The sequence below is a fragment of the Somniosus microcephalus genome, chromosome 17 (genome assembly GCF_052327205.1).
Source record: "Somniosus microcephalus isolate GS21.2 chromosome 17, FLI_Smic_1.0, whole genome shotgun sequence".
Classification (NCBI taxonomy): domain Eukaryota; kingdom Metazoa; phylum Chordata; class Chondrichthyes; order Squaliformes; family Somniosidae; genus Somniosus; species Somniosus microcephalus.
The window spans coordinates 75,447,513-75,467,987 of record NC_141003.1 but is presented as its reverse complement, the minus strand read 5'-3'; the positions used below and the strand labels follow the sequence as shown (position 1 = coordinate 75,467,987).

The 20,475-nt window shown below is 43.0% G+C and overlaps 1 long non-coding RNA gene across 25 annotated transcripts in view; it reads right to left on the bottom strand.

Annotated features, from left to right (window-relative positions):
* The window catches only part of LOC147105863 (uncharacterized), a 272,831-nt gene that overhangs the window by 215,599 nt on the left and 36,757 nt on the right, over window positions 1-20,475 (bottom strand). For 21 of the 25 annotated variants that reach the window (XR_015081608.1, XR_015081610.1, XR_015081607.1 and 18 more), the window contains exon 2: window positions 7,993-8,046. This is a non-coding gene — a long non-coding RNA (uncharacterized LOC147105863). Of the gene's footprint in view, window positions 1-5,072; window positions 5,190-7,992; window positions 8,047-20,475 lie in introns of all 25 variants that reach the window. The other 4 variants (XR_015081613.1, XR_015081611.1, XR_015081616.1 and 1 more) reach the window with 1 other exon arrangement.

Below are 20,475 nucleotides of genomic sequence, written 5' to 3'. Positions count from 1 at the left end.
GCAATATTGAATTTTACAATTTAACATCTCCCTTTATGAATTTACAGCTTTAAATCAGATTTGATTTTAATTGCTCTTAATGATGAAAACTACTCAACTATGTGGCCTTTCATATAATAATTCTATCCATGTAGCAACTAAATTAGAAGTAGAAGGTTCCAGGAATGCAGGGGAGCTTTAGGTCTCAGAGAGGAGTCGGATTTTGAAGTTACTCCACTGGGGAAACAATTCACCCTAAATCATGACTGGAGGTGCCTCGACTATGCGCAGCAACTTGCCCAGCCACCCAGTGTGCTGTTCATTGTCAATTAGAGACAGGCTTCAACCTCTGGGCATCCTCCTCACAGCTGATGTCATTGTTCGGACCAACTCAATGGCCAGAAATCAAACTTCACCTTTGAACTAACCTCCAACTTCCGAGCCGTCCAGACGACAGCAAGAGGCCACGAAAGAGCAACGCACAGTGAAGTGCGGTAAATAAATGCAATTGTAATGTGGCAGGTCACATTCTTCACTAAAAGGCCTGGGAGCCCCCACCTACTTATATTAACGTGCATTTACATAAATCGCCTTTAAACGTCCCTAGGCACTTCACAGGAGCATTAGCAAACACCGAGCCACATAAGGAGCAATTAGGACAGCTGACCCAAAGCTTGGTCAAAGAGGTAGGTTTTAAAGGAGTGGGGAGAGGCTTAGGGAGAGAATTCCAGAGCTTTAATGAAATTAATGCAACAAATGCAGCTGGTTGGCATTGTTAGACATCATCAGTACCAAAACTGAAATGGTCAAACCTGGAACCAGAAGGAGCCATTTCAGCAAACAGGACTTGGCTGACAGTGCCCAGGACTCGGTCAGTGAGAGAGAGTGCATCAATGGGCTTGGGAACTGCTGTTTGCTTGAAAGAAAAATCATTCCAAAAGGCTCAGCCAGTGTGCGATGACTTCACCGGTTCCCACTCGGCACCCGGCCGGCCTCACGTCACCACCTGACTTCAACCACTCTCCCCGCACCACCTCCCATCTGCAGCTGCCCACAGTCGGAGAAGAAACTGAGGAAATGACTTGGTTAGAAGTGAGTCACTGGGTCAGCTTCATCCAACAAGACCCATGCTGCTGGTGCACGATTGGAGTTCAACTCAGATAGACTACCTTCCTCTGGCAAAATGTTAAAGTCTACGGCACCGCATTTTAATATTGAAATGATGTCTGCCCTCTGGTTTAAACCTTTACCGAGTTTTTGACAAAAAAGTCGTTTATTTAGCGTGCTTGCAAAAACAAATGCACTGCGGGGATAGAGCGGGGGAATGGGACTGACTGGATTGCTCTACAGAGATCCAGCATGGACTTGATGGGCCGAATGGCCTCCTTCTGTGCTGTTATGACGCCAGTTAACGTTCATTGGTTTGAGATGGGTATACTTATTTTTTTTTAAAGCAGACCTGTAGCCAGAGTGTGCAAGCACATTGCACCTCAATCTTGTTCCTCCAATGCTTTGCACATGCCTCAGCATTATCATGGCTTTTATTCACTGCTAATATTCTCTGGCTGATTCATGGTACAGGAGCACTTCCCTGAACACTGAATAGGCAGCTTTGCCCATCGGTTTGCAAGTAATGGAGAGGAAGCCACAAGCTTTGCACTAAGAGTGAATGGGTGAGTCTCGCTTGATTAAATGATGCCAACCCTTTCTTTTCAGATGCCAGGGCTGCTGCTCTCAGAAAACTAAACTTGTTTGGCCAGAATCTTCTCAAGACAGTCCAACAAGAATTCTCATGGTCTTCCTCGCAATCTGGACCCTTCTCCACATGAATACACAGCTAGTCTTAGTCAACCCACCCTCATTCATTCTACTTGCATGTCTGGACCTAAAATGTTGCCCTTTGGCTAGTCCGTCAAATATTATTTGGATTTGTACAGAGGACCGTTTTTGGAGTCAATTTTGTGTCTAGGATGCATCTTAAATAGGCCGTTTCTGCAACTACTAAATCGAACTGGCCTTCAATTAACGGAATCATTCTGGAACTGGAGGCTGGTTAACAGCTGAGATAGGTTAACATTTCAGGGAGAAATACTGATACAAGACTAATGATTCATGTCGGGATCAATCTTTTAGATGTTGATAAACAAAAGACCAGCTGTGTATTTTCAGCATTTAAGATTTCCAGCTTTTCTATTTAACTGACAATTTATAAAAGAACACTACCCCCATAAAAAAAACCTACCGCCAATTTATTTTTCAAAACTGCATTGCAGCTTTCCAAGTACATTCTTAGCTCGCGCAGATTATCCAAACAAATGAGCTTCTGTACATTTCTGGCAATTGCTTTTTTAATATTCCATGACAACAACAAAAAAAAGAGTGCCTGCTTTAATTCACAAAATGTTGACAATTAACTTGACATATAGCCATCCCTGGTGACTTTTTTTTAATGTTACAGGATAAAATTATGATCCACTGAATTAAACTTGACTTAATTTGATTTGTAAGAGGCAAGACATGCCCGACACATTTAACAGTTCTTTGAGGAACTACTGATCAATGAAATGCAGCGGACATTGTGCAAGTCGATTTTCAAAAGACATTTGATAAAAGGTGTCGCACAGGAGGCTTGCTGATGAAATTAATACGTGTGGTACTACAGGGAATGTGGCAACAGGAGTACAAAGTTAGCCGAATAGAAAACAGGAGGGTTCAAGTCAGACAGATGGAAGGGACATGAGAAGTGGTGTCCTCCGAAGGTCAGCAACAGGATGAGTGTTCTCATCAATTTGTCTTGGGTACAGAGGCACAAGATCAACATTTTCAGATAAGAACAGGGAGCTGTGAAAAAAGGGCTGGAAGCAACTTCAGGGAGGACATCGCTGTATGTTACCAGGTTGTGCAGATGCAATTTGAGAAATGTGCTAGTATTCTTCCTCCCAGAATGTACGAGAGAAAATATACACTAAAGACGTGAAAAGGTGTAGAAGAGAAGGCAGACAGACTTAAGGGCTCAAATAAACAAATCTTTAGAAGTTGGAGAACAAGTTGATTAAACAGTGTTTTAAAAAAAAAAAATCACAAGGCATTCTAGGATTTATAAACACAGGGCCACAATATAGAAAAGCAAAATACAAATGCTAAATGGTTACAAACCATGAGTTAGACTATGGTTGTCTGCTGCATCCAGTTCTAGGTGCTTTAAGGAGGAGGTCAAGGTCATGGAGGAAGTACAGGAGGGATTTACTAAGATAGTATCAGGAATGAGAGGGGCTTGAGTTACGAGGAGAAACCAAGGAAAAAAAAGGGTTCTTTTCCATTGGAACGGTGAAGGTTAAGAGGTGATCTGATGAAGGGGTGCAAAATTCAGAGTAATTTTAATAATCTTGGAAATATATTGCTGTTCCTTCATCGTCGCTGAGTCAAAATCCTGGAACTCCCTCCCTAACAGCACTGTGGGAGCCTTTCAACAGACAGACTGCAGCGGTTCAAGGCAGTGGCTCACCACCACCTTCTCAAGGGCAATTAGGGATGAGCAATAAATGCAGGCCTTGCCAGCAACGCCCACATCTCGTGAATGAATAAGAAAAAAGAAAAAATATTTCCAATGGCCAGTGAATCAGAACTGGAGGGCATAAATTCAATATCAGCAAAAGGAGCAAAAAGGAGAGATTAATTTCATTGTTTTTGTTTTACACAAAGGATTGTTAAGACATGGAATCCCATACCAGAACCAGGGGGTGGAAGTAGAACCTGTTAAGAGCTTTTCAAAAGGATAGTGGATAAATAGTTGAAAAAGAAACATCTAAAAAGGTTAATTGAAAAGTTGCAGGGAAAGACGACTATTCGGAGAGCGCTTGCAGGAAGCCTGTGTAGATGCAATGGGTCAAATGATCCCCTACTGATTTTTGTGCTGAAGTATTGCTCAATACGCCAAAGAATTAGGCAATTTGGTTTCCTTATGCAAATACAGCACAATGGTGCTTTCCTTACGCACATGTGCGATTCAAAACATGACAAATGGTGGAAAAAGTGCGTGATACTAGGAGTGGGAAGAGGTTTCTTTCAGCAAGCTATCACAATAGGAAGGCTATCACAAGACAAAGTTAAGAGTGAGAAAACAAGACAGAAGCCTCATCACATTACATAACTAGAGCTTTCAGTGCAAGTCTTCCCTTGTAGGCGTTACAAAAAGGGGGGGGGGGGCTACTTTCTCCAATTCCCAAAGTCTACCAAATGAAGTCATATCTGCTTTTATATTGATCTTTCAACTCTGGTCAGATGTGAATTAAATCAACTGGTTGAATTCCTTCAATTAATGATAATGAACCAGGAGCTTAATAACCATTATTAGACTCTCATTTTCCAAGGAGTACGTGGCCTCCTTAAAAAAAACAGCTGTAATGACCACTACTAAACACTCAATTCACTAACAATACAATTCAAGTACACAGTTATTCATAAATGTGGTGGTGGGTTGCGTGATGTGCACACCAGGTGCCATAAAACAAAGTGCACTGCAGTGGTAGGATGACTATTCGTGCCTGCAATTCTACACAGGACAATCCTAATCTCAGCTATAACACAGGGGAACGCAACAAGCAGGAGCCAAGCCTTTGCCCACACCATCAGGGGGGGAAAAAAACACGGCAGTAAGTTGTCCTCTCAGTTCTCGCTTGCGTGTAATCCCATTTACCCTCCCTGGTCCCATATCCCTTCATCCACAATGGTTTCTGACTCAACCACCAACTCTGGTAGACAATTTTACAGTCTCACCACTCAGTGTGAAGAAAATTCTTGCTCCAAATCTCTTGTATTAATCCCTCAACTACTGCTTCTATCTACCCTGTCCCATCCTTTCATAGTTTTACACACTTCTTTCACATCCCCCCGTAATCTGTGTTGTTCTAATGAAAAAGGACCCAACTTTTCAAATCTTTCTTTGTACTTTTATTTCCTCACAACAGGCAGCATTTTAGTCGAAATGCATTGTACATCTCTAAAGCTTCAATAGCCTAGCTGTAGTGTGGAACCCAATACTGCACACTGTACACAAAATGAAGTCTTAAAGCTTTATGTAGACTCATCATTACCTGTGGGTTTTTACATTTGGAACATTGGTCTCTTTTCAATCTGGCAAATCCCAAGTCCATCTAGTTTGCCTTCTACCATCCTGGTCGCGCATGATAAAACGATAATGGAGCTGTTGACTAATCACAGCAATCAATCTCCATCAATTACTGCACAGCAGACCCAGACACGAGGCGAGGAAAACCCCCAGGGGTGGAGAGCTTTGGGAACCATAGGTCCAAAGTCACCTGTTCCTCCCCAGCATGCTACACTTAGCACATGTCAATGTCTCAAATTACTCAGACTGTATCCCAAATGTTATTTTCTGAATTCTAGTTTTTTTAAAAACCTGGAATCCCATTAGTTTTTTTTGTGGCCTTATCAACCCGAGGTGCTGCCTTTAAATGTCCTGCAAACCTGTATCCCAGATCCCTCTGCTCTTCCACAGCACCAAGCTGAATTCCATTCACTGCTGTTTGGTTTAAATCAATATGCATCACCTCACATTTACTGAAACTGAATTCCATCTTCCACTTATTAAGCCTATCCCTCCCACCCCAGCTGATCAACATCCGGTTACGGCTTTCTTTGGTTTTAAGAATTTAGCGGTATTTGTAGATTTCGAATATTCTCCCTCCAGGCCTATACCCAATCAGTGATATACACAGTGAATAGAAGTCATCCCAAAACTGAAAACATGAGACACCAGTACTCACTTCCAACCACACTGAAAAACTGCCCTCAACTTCTACTCTCTGTTTCAATCCAGTTTTCTATCCTCTCCTTTACTCCATACCCCTTAAATCTTCCCTACGAATCCCCCATGTGGTACCTTGTCAAAGGCTTTCCTAAAGTCAAAGTGCACTACATTCACTGCATGCCCCCGCCCACCACTCCCATGGCAGCTGTCTATCATTCTGCCATTGCCATTTACACTTCATCTAGAGCCATCTTTTGTTTCTAAACTTGTCCCATTACCTTCTCCTTTTGCCTCGCACCATCATCCCTTTTGTCTCTTAATCTCTCCTGCCTTCCATCCTATCACAGACCTTCCCCTTTGTTCCCTACCCCAACTTGCTTAAAAACCTGTTCCATCTCCAACTTTTTCCAGTTCTGACAAAGGGTCATCGACCTGAAACGTTAACTCTTTCTCTCCACAGATGCTGCCTGACCTGCTGAGTATTTCCAGCATTTCCTGTTTTTACTCCCATGTCTGTTATCTCCTCAGAGAGGTTTATCGAGCACAATCATCCATTTGAAATTTGTGCTGGTTATTTGTAAGTATTTTCTCTATCTAGATACCTGGTCATTTCATTCTTCCGAGTACATTAATGTTGTAGATATGAATGTAGGAGGTATGATCAGCAAGTTCGCAGATGACACGAAAATTGTTGGAGTGGTAAATAGCAAGGAGGGAAGCCTCAGGCTACAGGACGACATAGATGGGTTGGTCAGATGGGCAGAACAGTGGCAAATAGAATTTAACCCTGAAAAGTGTGTGAGGTGATGCACTTTGGGAGGGCTAACAAGGCAAGGGAATACACAATGAATGTTAGGACCCTAGGAAGGACAGAGGATCAGTGGGACCTTGGTGTGCATGTACATAGATCCCTGAAGGCAGCAGGACAGGTAGATAAGGTGGGTAAAAAGGCATATGGGATACTTATATTCTATGCCTCGGCTAATGAAGGCAAGAGCAGGGAGGTTATGATAGAGCTGCACAAAACGCTAGTTCGGCCCAGCTGGAATACTGTGTGCAGTTCTGGTCGCCACACTATAGGAAGGATGTGATTGCATTGGACAGGGTGCAGAGGAGATTCACCAGGATGTTACCTGGGCTGGAGCACTTCAGCTATGAAGAGAGATTGGACAGGCTGGGGTTGTTTTCCTTAGAGCAGAGAAGGCTGAGGGGGGACCTGATTGAGGTGTACAAAATTATGAGGGGCATAGATAGGGTAGATAGGAAGGAACTTTTCCCCTTAGTAGAGGGGTCAATAACCAGGGGGCATAGTTTCAAGGTAAGGGGCAGGAGGTTTAGAGGGGATTTGAGGAAAAACTTTTTTTTTTTTTTTTACCCAGAGGGTGGTTGGAATCTGGAACTCACTGCCTGAAAGGGTGGTAGAGGCAGGAACCCTCACAACATTCAAGAAGCATTTAGGTGAGCACTTGAAACGCCATAGCATACAAGGCTACGGACCAAGTGCTGGAAAATGGGATTAGAATAGACAGGGCTTGATGGCCAGCGCGGACACGATGGGCCGAAGGGCCTCTTTCTGTGCTGTATAACTCTGACTCTAAAATGTTGTCTAGTTGGCTTGTAATTACCAAGATTAGCTCTATCTAACTCATTAAAAATGAATAGTACATTGTCCATTCTCCAGTCCTCGGACACACGTCCACACTCAATAGAACACAGAAATATAATATCTAGCGCCATGGCAATTTCCTGCCTCATCATCTTCAGGATGCATCCCGTCATGTCCTGGTGCTTTGTCTTTCTCTAGCTTAAGCTATTTTAAAATTTTCCTTTGAACTATCATAATACCACTCCATTCGCTCTCAATCACTTCAGGATTCAACTCCTCTCCAATGTCTCTCTCTTTAGTAATGACTAGCCTTCCCTTTGGCCTCATGTTCCGTGGAGTCCTTGAGTGATTTTTCTACAATGACCACCTACAATTATCAAACAAACTCGGTGATCACACTTTTCCCCCTCAACTTCCAAAATAAGTCTTGGCTCCTGAAAAAAAAACCAGCACCATCATACAGAATATTTTCCCCCACATTAGTACATAGAACTTCTTGCATTTAAATACAAATTAATACATTGCACACATGGTACAGAAACACGTACAAGTCACACGTTATGGAAAGTCTGATATTGTATTCTAACCAGCAACTGCTTCTAAAATACATAGTATTTATATAAAGAATTGCACCCACCTCAATAACATTTGAAGATCGTCTAGTCTGCATCCGGTGAAGATGCATTTGGACCTACAAGAAAAAGAAATCCCTTTTTAAAAAAAATGTAAAACAAATATATGAGTAACTGCACTTGCTGCAAGCACTGCAGGACCGACGTGGGAATGTCCTGGACCGGTCTAGGAGGCGATGTTAAAGTCGTCACAAACTCGAGAATGTGAACTCTTGAAACTACCCAACTTTCCAGGAGGCTCCAATTCCTGTTGCAACTCAAAACGATTACTCAGTGCTGAAGGGATTTGATTTAGAGACTTGATTTATCCCACCTCGACAGCTCTTCACATCGTTGCAGTCCCACTGTCTCTAAATTGTGGACACAGATTTTCCAAGCTCCTCAAACACTTCGGCGATCTGCAAGTTGATGAGATTATTGGTATTTTGATGATTTACGAGGATCTACACCAATAAACGTGTCCTGCAACGATGCACACGGTTTTCCTTTGGTTAGTTGACACTACCTTTTAGAAGTTAATTTGGGCCCAACATAAAAAACGTCAGCTCCCATTGGCAAACCCTCACCTCTTGTAAACTGAAGCGAGCCCCTGGGCACGATGTCACCTTAGATGGTGTACTATGGATGACTAGGTCCAATGGATGAATAAGCCCATTTATTGTCTCTAGATTATATGTAGAGTTTCCACTATGTGCACACTTCAGAAGACCATTAAAATCAGTCAACCTGGGCACATGTAACTGACTCAGTGACCCAACAGGTTTGCTCAGAGATTGTCATTCACAGAAGCAAGCAGTAACATCCAGTAATTTAAGTCAGTTCAAAAATGGAACAGCTTCAAACCAGTGCTCGACTAGTCTTTGTTTACATCCTACATACATAACTACATCTCGCCTTGAACTAAACCCAAACTAACTGCTGTATGCAAAATAAATAATTTTTGTATGCCCATGAAACCTTTAAAAACAAGCTAAGTCTTGCCTTTGAGAAGTCAGTCTGCAAGACAAAGTACTTCACTCAAACAATGGACAGCCAACTCTTGAACAGACAAGAGCATGCTGATGGCCACCTGTGGTGTCTGCCAAATGCTATCTTTAGGACTGAATTCGACATTGCGCATCCAAGAAGAGTGCCTGATCTCTGGCAGACACTTCAGCAGGACAGGGCTTGGTTCCTTTCAACACACAATGATTACCCTCTTTCTACCACTTGGCAGTACAGCATCCAGGAGCCGCTACTCTCGGTCCACCTTTCCTTCCTTGGCCAAACCCAATTCACAGAGAATTCAGCCTCAGCCAAAAAATGAAGACTGGCAGAGATAGTGTTAAAATTTAACTTCCTTGCCTTAGGATGGAGAAGGGGGAGGGCGAGAGCGTTACTAACCGTAAAAAGGTTGAAATTTACCTAAAATAAAAAACAGGCTGAAGCCAGCAAGGAAATGTAACATTTTCAAAAAGTTATTTTTTTTAAAAACTTCTAGAAAATGCAAATCATTTTGATTAGAATGACACCCAATCTCAAAGCAATGAGATGCAAATCATTTCTCCTCTATTTTTTAATAACGGATAATATACAAAAGAATGACACTGACGCATCTGGTGTGCAGCACAGGGCAAGCTCTCGTGCTCCATCTACTGCGCATGTTTAGAATACCTTTTCACCCAGAAATCAGTGAGGTGACACAATGCAGTGAGAGAGCACAGGCCTGGGTTGATGAGGACACCTACTGGATCCGAGGAAATGCACGGATTCGCCAACAGCAGAGTTTTAGGACACACAATGTGCCGCAGATCCAGTTCATTAGTACAGGGGCAATTAGATGGAGGGAACCCGACAGTATATATTAAAACTAAAAAAATGTACTGTAGTTAGAATGCAAAAGATTCTGAATTTGTGAAATGAACATTTTTGGACATTAGTAACCAGTGCTACACAGAGTCCTTGGTCTAGTTCCAATGCAAACATACAACAAATAGTGACAATAGTAACATACAAAATTGTTTTAAAGCACTGGGACTCAATTCTAAATGAAAAGTTAAAAATACTTGGAAGAGTCGTGCAACAGTAGTACAGAACTATATTCCTATTTCGAAGGACTGGAATCAATCGCAGGTCTGACTGCTGCTGTAAGTTCACTCCCCGTGCTACGTGGGTTGCATCCCCTGTACGGCAGTGTTGAATGAGGAACTTGACAGGTGGAGTACACCATCAGCCTTGAAACGACCCGACAGCGGTCTTTAAGATTATGAAGGGGTTCGATAGGGTAGACGTAGAGAAGATGGTGCCACTTGTGGGGCGGGGCGCGGCATTGGGGGGGGGGGGGTCAAAACTAGGGGCCATAAATATAAGAGTCACTAATAAATCCAATAGGGAATTCAGGAGAAACGTCTTTACCCAGAGAGTGGCGAGAATGTGGAACTCGCTACCACAGGGAGTGGTTGAGGCGAATAACACAGATGCCTTTAAGGGGGAGCTAGATAAACACACGAGGGAGAAAGGAATAGAATGACATGCGATAGGGTGAGATGGCAAAGGAGTGGGAGGAGGCTGGTGTGGAGCATAAACACCAACATGGAGCAGATGGGCCGAATGGCCCATTTCTGAGCTGTACATTCTATGTAATTTAAATTGTGCGCACTAGCCTGCACTTGACACCAGCAGTGTAAATCGGCAACAGGAATACAAATAGGTGCTGCATTTAACAAGGTAACTGCAGACCTCAAACTGGAAATAATTCCCAAAAATAGGCCCTTCAGACCCTCCAATTTCCCCCTTTGAGAATAATAACTAGTCAACAGGAGCTCACTCAAAGACATCGACCCCAATTAGCAAATCCACTGGTTAAAATAAGGCAGGACCCATCACTTAAACATGGGATAAATAACAGAAAATGCTGGAAATACTCAGCAGGTCAGGCAGTATCTGTGGAGCGAGAAACAGAGTTAACGTTTCAGGTCGATGACCCTTCATCAGAACTGGTGAAAAGCCATCGACCTGAAACGTTAACTCAGTTTCTCACTCCACAGATGCTGCCTGACCTGCCGAGTATTTCCAGCATTTGCTGTTTTTATTTCAGATTTCCAACATCTGCAATATTTGGCTTTTGAATTAAACATGGGGCCAAGACTGAAATAAATTGCCAGGACCAAACAAATTTGCACATGCCGTGCTCCCTTGCATAATCACGCTCCTCACCCACTTAGTCACCACGGAATGAAATTATACAGTGATTGAATGTAATGTGCAGGAAAGTAAACTTTGGTGGGGGGGGGGGGGGGGGGGGCGGGGGAAAGAGATACAATATAAACGATGGCTGAACCAAAGTGTTATTTATCTTTGCTAAGTAGGCCAAGAAACAGCACTGCAATCAATGTTCAAGCCTCCATTACTCCATGTTTACAGTAAGTACTGAGTCTTCACTAGGCCGATCACACCTGCCTGCAAGGTCACCTTGGCAGACAGTTCAAGACAGCTACAGCAACAAACAGTCCCCTTATTCTCAAGCAAAAATTACATTTTCTTTGAAGTAGTATTTGGCATAGAATGGTGCATTCTGGTTTGCTGTCCTGTGCCACTGGATTCGAGAACTCAGCTGCAGTCCTTCCCAGGATGGATTGAGAGAGACCAGGCATTTTCTGACAAGGAACAATCCCTAGGTTGCCAGGTGCCACTCAGGAGGCAAGAGTGACAGTGACAAGTCTTCGAAGTGTGAGGAGTACACAAAGAGTTTGCAAAGGGATATAGCTAGGCTAAGTGAGTGGGCAAAAATTTGGCAGGTGGAGTATAATGTGGGAAAATGTGAGGTTATCCGCTTTGGTAGGAAGAATAAAAAAGTGAAATATTATTTAAATGCAGAGACTACAGAATGCTGCGGTACAGGGGGATCTGGGTGTCCTTGTACATGAAACACAAAAAGTTAGCACGTGGGTACAGCAAGTAATTAGGAAGGCAAATCAAATAATGGCCTTTATTGCAAGAGCGATCGAGTATAAAAGTAGGGAAGTCCTGCTACAACTGTACAGGGCGTTGGTGAGACCACACCTGGAGTACTGCGTACAGTTTTGGTCTCCTTATTTAAAGGCAAGATATACTTGCATTGGAGGCAGTTCAGAGAAGGTGCACGAGGTTGATTCCCGAGTTGAAGGGGTTGTCTTATGAGGAAAGCTTGAGCCTATACTCATTGGAGTTTAGAAGAATGAGAGGTGATCTTATTGAAACATAAAAGATTGAGGGGGCTTGACAGGGTAGATGCTGAGAGAATGTTTCCCCTCGTGGGGGAATCTAGAACTAGGGGGCATAGTTTCAGAATAAGGGGTCGCCCATTTAAAACAGAGAGAGATGAGGAGGAATTTCTTCTCGGAGGGTCATGAATCTTTGGAATCCTCTACCCCAGAGAGCTGTGGAGGCCGAGTCAGTGAATATATTCAAGGCGGAGATAGACAGATTTTTGAAAAACAGGGGAGTCAAGGGTATAAAAACAGAAAATGCTGGAGACACTCAGCAGGTCAGGCAGCATCTGTGAAGAGAGAAGCAGAGTTAGCGTTTCAGGTTGATGACCTTTTGTCAAGGGTTATGGGGAGCAGGCAGGAAAGTGGAGTGGAGGCCAAGATCACATCAGCCATGATCTTATTGAATGGCGGAGCAGGCTTGAGGGGCTGAATGGCCTACTCCTGCTCCTAATTCTTATGTTCTTATGTAAGTGGGGGAACTATCCTCTGCCAGCAGTTGTTGAATAGCACAATGCAGATGGCTAGAGAGAGAAAGTAATGGAATGACTCTAAAAATAAAAAAAGCATCACCAAAATTCAACAGCACGCAAGAGGCGGGCTATACGTTTTTTCCTGATGGGGAAACTCTAATTTGTCACAGCACCCCAGGGGAAGAGGTGGAGCAGAGAGGCAGGATGCGAGTTTCTAATTGCTATCCAGTAACTTGGTTGGTTAAGTGCTGGATTGTAACCTCAGGTGAGGATAAAGGTAACATTGGGGTCAAGAGTGATGCCCTCCTTGGTTAATTAGCCCAACACAATGGCTAGCTTCGCACAGCTGCATGAGTCAGCACTTTCCAAGAGAGGAGAAAAATGCGGAGAGAAAAAAAAATTACACACTAGTACATTTGAGTCAAGTTACGCATACAACGGACGCATGTGCACGTGCTATTGGTGAAAGCGACCAATTATGGATATAGACAGCCCCTTGCATAACCCTTGTACTGATAGAAAGCAGGGCCCATAGGGCCAGGCCAACTCACTACTGGCACTGAGGCACCAGGTAAGATGGGCAATCATTTGGGGATTGGTTAATAAAAATTAATTTATTGCGCGGTTTCGCTTTGTGCGCTGGCATCGAATGGCGGAGCAGGCTCGAGGGGCCTACTCCTGCTCCTAGTTTCTATATTTCTATGTTTCTTGAAATTTGGAGGTTTCAAAAAAATTAATTGAAAATTTGACGTCAACCTTCCGTAGCATGAAGAAAAGTAAATGGAACGTGTGTTATGCAGCAGTTAAAAGAATTGTACAAGATCAACTCAATCAACAGAAAAACCATTGAACGAAAGCTTGTTGATTCTGGAATTAACCTGCATGAGACTATTCTGCCCTTCAACTGGTACAGCCATTCCTTATAGCTATAAGCAATAGGGCAGCTTTAAATCCGAGCATCATTTTGGGCAAATTTGGGAGAGATTTTTTTTTTTTTTTTTTTTTTTAATAAAAGCAGCCCTGCACCGTCAGGCTGCAGAGTGAGAGAAAAATTGAGCTTTATCAACACGAGTATGAACTTTTACTAAGTATATTTAACAAGTGTAACACACACCAAGACTTGGCCTACCACTTAATAAATGTATCCCTGGTGTACAAGCTTACCGATCCATCATATCTGCATGAAGAGTTCCTTTTGCTTTGGTTTTTCATCCTTCAACTTCCTCCCACACAAATCCTGACGCTCGGGACAGGTGCACAGCGCCGCTCTTAGCTAGTTGCCTAAGGCACGTGACTAGTGCTGCCTTTAGCCAGCTGCCAGATGCATACCACAGCAGCCAGATGAAGACTCTCCTGCCCATCATCACTCTCCTACCCACCAGAGAGAGACGCCTATCCTCTGCTGATGCCTTCGTACGGCTAAGGCATCACAGTAATGAGGGACGCAGGCGGAGAGCGCTGCTGCCAATATGTCATCGGGTTTTCAACCGAGCTGTCTGCATGTTAAATGTAAAGCTCAAAACAAACCAGAGGAGGTGCAGGAGGCATTTTAATGACACCACTGACTGCGGTATTTATAAACACTCGAGCTCTCTTCCAAGGCGACACCGCCTCGATCCAAGTATAAGTGGTCAGCCAAGAAAACAAAATACCTGGAAGAACACCAGGAGAAACTAGTACGATAGCAAAATACTGCAGATGCTGGAAATCCGAAATAACAACAGAAACTAAGTTGGTGGAAAGTTTGACTGTGTTGTTACGGCTCAAAATGACGAACGGTCTCAGCATCTTAGCTCCGCTATTAGAAAAATAAAAGTTTATCCTCCTACAGTGCAAGTATTGCATTACTCTGAAGTTATTTTTCTTGTTTGCGGACCAACACCAAGCTGCCATTCCTTCACCCATCAAGCAGCATGTCAAGCACACCATTCATCGCTTGCTTGCACACCAACACTCTTTAATGATGCCGATCTGGTTTCACTGATCCCAAGCTAAGCAATATATTTTAAATCAGCGCACACTTCCTTTTTTTTTTACAACAACAGCTGAAGAACACAAAATGTTGGTCTAGATTAACAGTACGGCTCACTATTAATACTAATCTATTTCTCTTATTCAAGTGTTCACAATTTATATTAACGATTTGCACTCTGGAATCAAACACAATTTCTAAATTTGCGGATGACACCAAATTTCTTTTGGGTGGGGGGGGGGGGGCGGGGGGGGGGATGGTCAACAGTGAGGAGGACTGCAACAAATTTCAAGAAGACATTAATAAACTTGCGGAATTGGCATATAATTGGCAAATGAATTTTAACAGAAAAGTGAGAGGCATTACATTTTGTTAAGAAAAATAAGCAGGTCACATATTACTTGGAAAATAACAATTTAAATGGGGTGGAGGAGCAAAGGGATCTGGGAGTACAAATACACAAATCATCAACAAGTTAATACAGCCATAAAAAGGCAAATCAAGCACTGGGGTTTATTTCTAGAGGGATAGAATTGAAAAGTAGTGAAGTTATGCTAAACTTGTACTGAACCTTAGTTGGACCACACTTGGAGTACTGTGTGCAGTTCTGTTCGTCATATTACATAAAGGATATAGGGGCACTGGAGAGGGTGCAAAAATGATTTACAGAACATAAGAAATAGGAGCAAGAGTAGGCCATTCGGCCCCTCGAGCCTGCTCCGCCATTCAATAAGATTATGACTGTTTTGATCTTGGCCTCAACTCCACTTTCCTGCCCGCTCCCCAGAACCCCTGTTTCTCAAAAATCTGTCTATCTCCGCCTTCAATGATCCAGCCTCTACAGCTCTCTGGGGTAGAGAATTCCAAAGATTCATGACCCTCAGAAGAAATTCCTCCTCATCTCCGTTTTAAATGGGCGACCCCTTATTCTGAAATTATGCCCCCTAGTTCTAGATTCCCCCATGAGGGGAAACATCCTCTCTGCATCTACCTTGTCAAGCCCCCTCAGAATCTTATATGTTTCAATAAGACCACCTCTCATTCTCCTAAACTCCAATGAGTATAGGCCCAACCTGCTCAACCTTTCTGCATAAGACAACCCCCTCATCTCAGGAATCAACCAAGTGAACCTTCTCTGAACTGCCTCCAATGCAAGTATATCCCTCCTGAAATGAGACCAAAACTGTACGCAGTACTCCAGGTGTGGTCTCACCAACGCCCTGTATAGTTGTAGCAGGACTTCCCTACTTTTATACTCCAATCCCTTTGCAATAAAGGCCAACATTCCAGTTGCCTTCCTAATTACTTGCTGTACCTGCACGCTAACCTTGTGTTTTATGTACAAGGACCCCCAGGTCCCTCTGTACTGCAGCAATTTGTAGTCTCTCTCCATTTAAATAATAATTTGCTTTTTTATTTTTCCTATCAAAGTGAATAACCCCACATTTTACTCCATCTGCCAAATTTTTGCCCACTCACTTAACCTATTTATATCTCGTGTAAGACTGTGTCCTCCTCACAACTTGCTTTCCCACCTATCTTTGTATCATCAGCAAATTTGGCTACAGTACACTCGGTCCCTTCATCCAAGTCATTAATATTAGATTGTAAACTGCCGAGGACCCAGCACTGATCCCTGTAGCACCCCACCAGTTACAGTTTGCCAACCTAAAAATTACCCATTTATCCCAACTCTGTTTTTAAGGATACCAGAAATGCGAGGTTATACCCGTCACGATAGGATGCACAGGCTGGGTCTCTTTCCTCTTGAAAAGAGAAGGCTGAGAGGTGACCAAATAGAGTTCTTTAAAATTATGAAAGGTTTTGATAGGAGAGAGAGAGAGAGAGAGAGAGACCACTTGTAGCGAAGAGCAAAACTAGAGGCCATCAATAAGATAGTCAGCAAGAAATCAAATAGGGAATTCAGAAAAAAACTTCTTTACCCAGAGAATGGTTAGAATGTGGAACTCGCTACCACAGGGAGTGGTTGAGGCGAATAGTATAGATGCATTTAAGGGGAGGTTAGATAAGCATATGAGGGAGAAGGGAATAGAGGATTATTATGGTGATAGATTTAGATGAGGCAAGACAGGAGGAGGCTCGTGTGGAGCATAAATACCGGCATGGACTGGTTGGGCCGAATGGCCTGTTTCTGTGCTGTATATCCTACGTAACCTTGATAAGTCTTTGATATCACATGTCAGCTTCTGGCAGCTGTGCTCTTCTACTTTTCCAATGACGCAGGTACAGATTTATATATTTTTTAAAAACACATCTTGATTCAATGCCAGGCTCATGCTTCAGATCTGCTATTTTGCACTCGTTTTTTCGGGCTGCTGGCTTCTCAAACCCAGGCTATTTGTCTTTCTTACTACTGCAGCACACTCCCACCTTTATCCTTGAGATAATGATGTAAATGAAAACCAGTTAGCAGCTGTTGGATTATCCTGTTCAACGTTTGACACCCATTTTGCCATAGTCCCAACTGCAAAATTATACAACTGCTCCCTTGTATTATAACTTGTTGACGTGTCCATCTGAAGACAGACTCCCTAAGCTGGCAACACAGCATCCAAGGTGTAATGGCCAAAGAAAGTTTTGAAGCAGGTCTGTCAGAAAAACACGTGTTCTGCCTTTTAAGCATCAACTACTTGATATGCTCGGCCTTGGATGAAACTTTACAACTCCTACTAAAACTGGACATTTGTGAAATGTTATCACACCAGTTTGTATAGAATCACTGGTGTTAAAAAAAACCTCAAACAACTTCATAGTAAAACATTAAAAGAAAAAGAAAAAAAAAAATCTACAAAATGCACAATAATTTTCAACACCCAAGAAGTTAAAACAAAATTAAGGTAGACCCAGAAGGTTAATCCAAATTAAAAATATTCTCAATGGGACATAATGGTGATTTTCAAACTGGTTGGGAGGGGACCCTCTTCCAGTATTAACACATTCCCAAGAACCCCCATCTAAACTTCTAGAAGACCATCATTTGGAGGCAAAGAAGCTACACCCAAAACATGGACCTATCCTTTCAGATACCGATTGGATCTACTGCACATTCTGCTTTTATTTCACATTTCCAACATTTGCAGTTGTTTTCCTCATTATCTCATGTAAATGCAAAACATGTTTTGATTAACAAGAGTTTAGTTCATGCAATGAGCATTTTATTGCTACTTCTCTACATTCATCCAAATTACAGATGGGGTTTTAGTGGGCATGGTGGTGCAAGGCACTGTGAAAGCAAGCGCGCTTTCAGAGCAGGACAGTCGCCACAGAAAAATCAACCATCAAGTTGGTGAACAAACAATGGATGTGCGATCCATGTGGCCGTCAATATAGTTTGTGCCTTGGTCTATGGAGCACCTCCCATCAACACTGCCAACTCAGACTTTGTCCTATGTTTGTGTCATGGATGGATGTAATTATGACATGGCCTAATTCGCACCAAGTCCCGTTCACCCATCTCCCGGTGTTCGCTGACCTACATTGGCTCCCAGTTAAGCAACACCTCGATTTTAAAATTCTCATCCTCGTTTTCAAATCACTCCATGGCTTCGCCCCTCCTCATCTCTAATCTCCTCCAGCCCTCTAATCCCCCTAGGCATCTGCGCTCCACCTATTCTGGCCTTTTGAACATCCCCGATTTTAAATGCTCCACCATTGGCGGTCGTGTCTTCAGCTGCCTAGGTCCAAAGCTCTGGAATTCCCTCCCTAAATCTCTCCGCCTCTCTTTCCTCCTTTAAGACACTCCTTAAAACCTACCTCTTCGACCAAGCTTTTGGTCATGTGTCCTAACATCTCCTTAAATGGCTGAGTGTCAAGTTTTGGGCTTTTTTGGCAACACTTCTGTGAAGCGCCTTGGGACGTTTTATTATGCTAAAGGCACTATATACAGGAAACTTTGGTTTATCCGGAGGTTAACTGTCCGGAATGCTCGATCCACCGGCAAAATTCAGGAGTCAGTTCAGTAAGTTTTTTTTTCTTTTCGTTGCTTTTTTTTTTCCAACCAGTCAGGCTCTGCAAGGTCTAGCTAAAGCTGTTGCTTAGCTACAGAGACGCTTGCAAGCTACGGCCGACTGTTTAGAAGCTGTTGCTAAGCAACAGGGTTTGTTACTAGATACGGAGCTCAAAAGCTCCGTATGTTTTAACATTACCGCTGGTTTGTCCGGCAGTTTTGATGGGACGGCAACAGCTCGGTCCCGTCGGTGCCGGATATCACAAAGTTTCCTGTAAATATAAGTTGTCGACATAAAGTAAATGCAAGCTGCTGCCCACAGGGATAAAGGAGGAGTTAAAATAAACACAAAGCTAAATGAATGGCAATCCAGCCCAAGAAGTCCCAGAAAATCTAATCAGAAGTTCATGAGAATCACTGGTAGAGGCTTCGCGAGAACCTGCCTCGGTTCTCAGTTGGGGAATGGGACAGAGGGGTTTTCAGGGCTTCCAAGGCTGCGTTAGAAGAGCAGAGTTTTCTATTGGCTGAGTGTCAGCTCTCTCCACTGTGGACTGGTCAGGGTGAGGTTGGGAAAAGGGGAAATTTGCTGGGAGCCAAGCCTCAGGAACAAAACCACATCAGCACAGCTCAGCTTCCGAAAACATGGCGGCTCCAAATTACAAACCTTTTTTTTTTTAAAAAGCAGCGCATGCTTCAAACAAATACCATCTACTCCTCTTAATTAGAAGTTGCTCCATTCAAATTACTGGATAATAATCTGAATGTTTTTAGCACAACAACAATTTTGAATTAACTTGAGTTGACTATACTCGGGTACAAAGGCCCTGGCAGGGCAAAAGTAATTGCTTTAGTCAATGACACCACATAAACGCAGCTGTGTTGAGCAATGCACTTATAAAAATTCTCTGTTCAAACGCTCCCCCACACAGTGGCGAGAAGAGAGAAAATCCTCGAGTGCTGAAAGTCTGGAATAAAAGGAACAACAAGCTGGGCCTGCCAGCATCTCAAAAAGGTCGAGAGACTGGTTAATGCTTCAGCAAGAAAGGTTTTCACTCAAAACATGAACCAGCCTTTTCTCCTTCAGGTGACATTTAATCTGCGGCATATTTTCAGCATGTTCTGTGCTTAACTGGAAGAGATAAACTGCTTTAATATATGCAACTGAGGCGCAAAGAGTATTTAAAATGATCGCGTTGATGCTACAACACACCCAAATGATTTCCAAATCCTCATTTTATCAGCTCCTATAATTCAAAGTAACCATCCCCCGCCTTGTGCACAACTTGACATAAGTTTACCTGGGCAATTACAACCTCAGGACATCACAAAATGCTTTACAGCCAATGAAGTACTTTTGAAGTGTGGTCACTGTAGTAATGTAGGAAACACGGCAGCCAATCTGCACACGGCAACATCCCACAAAAAGCCATGTGATAATGACCAGATAATCTATTTTAGTGATGTTGCTTGAAGGATAAATATTGGCCATGACACCGGGAGAACTTCTCTGATCTAATTCAAAGTAGTGCCACGGGATCTTAACGTCCACCCGAGAGGGCGGACGGGGTCCACGGTTTAGCGTCTCATCCGAAAGGCTGCAGCCAAGATGATTGTTTGATCTTATCCTAGAATCCATTTTGCCTAGATGGATTCCTGGATTAGTGTAAGTGCTGCAGACCTCTACCCATTTCTTGGAAGCAAGTTTATTAGTTACTCCAGGTGCACAGAAGAATGGAGCACAGATTGAAAACACTGCAACTAAGCCTCCCGTATCTGGGAGGATTCAGCGTACACCTCATACCAAAGCTCATGTCTTTGAGACATACAGTGATCCTTCCCTCATCTCTGGC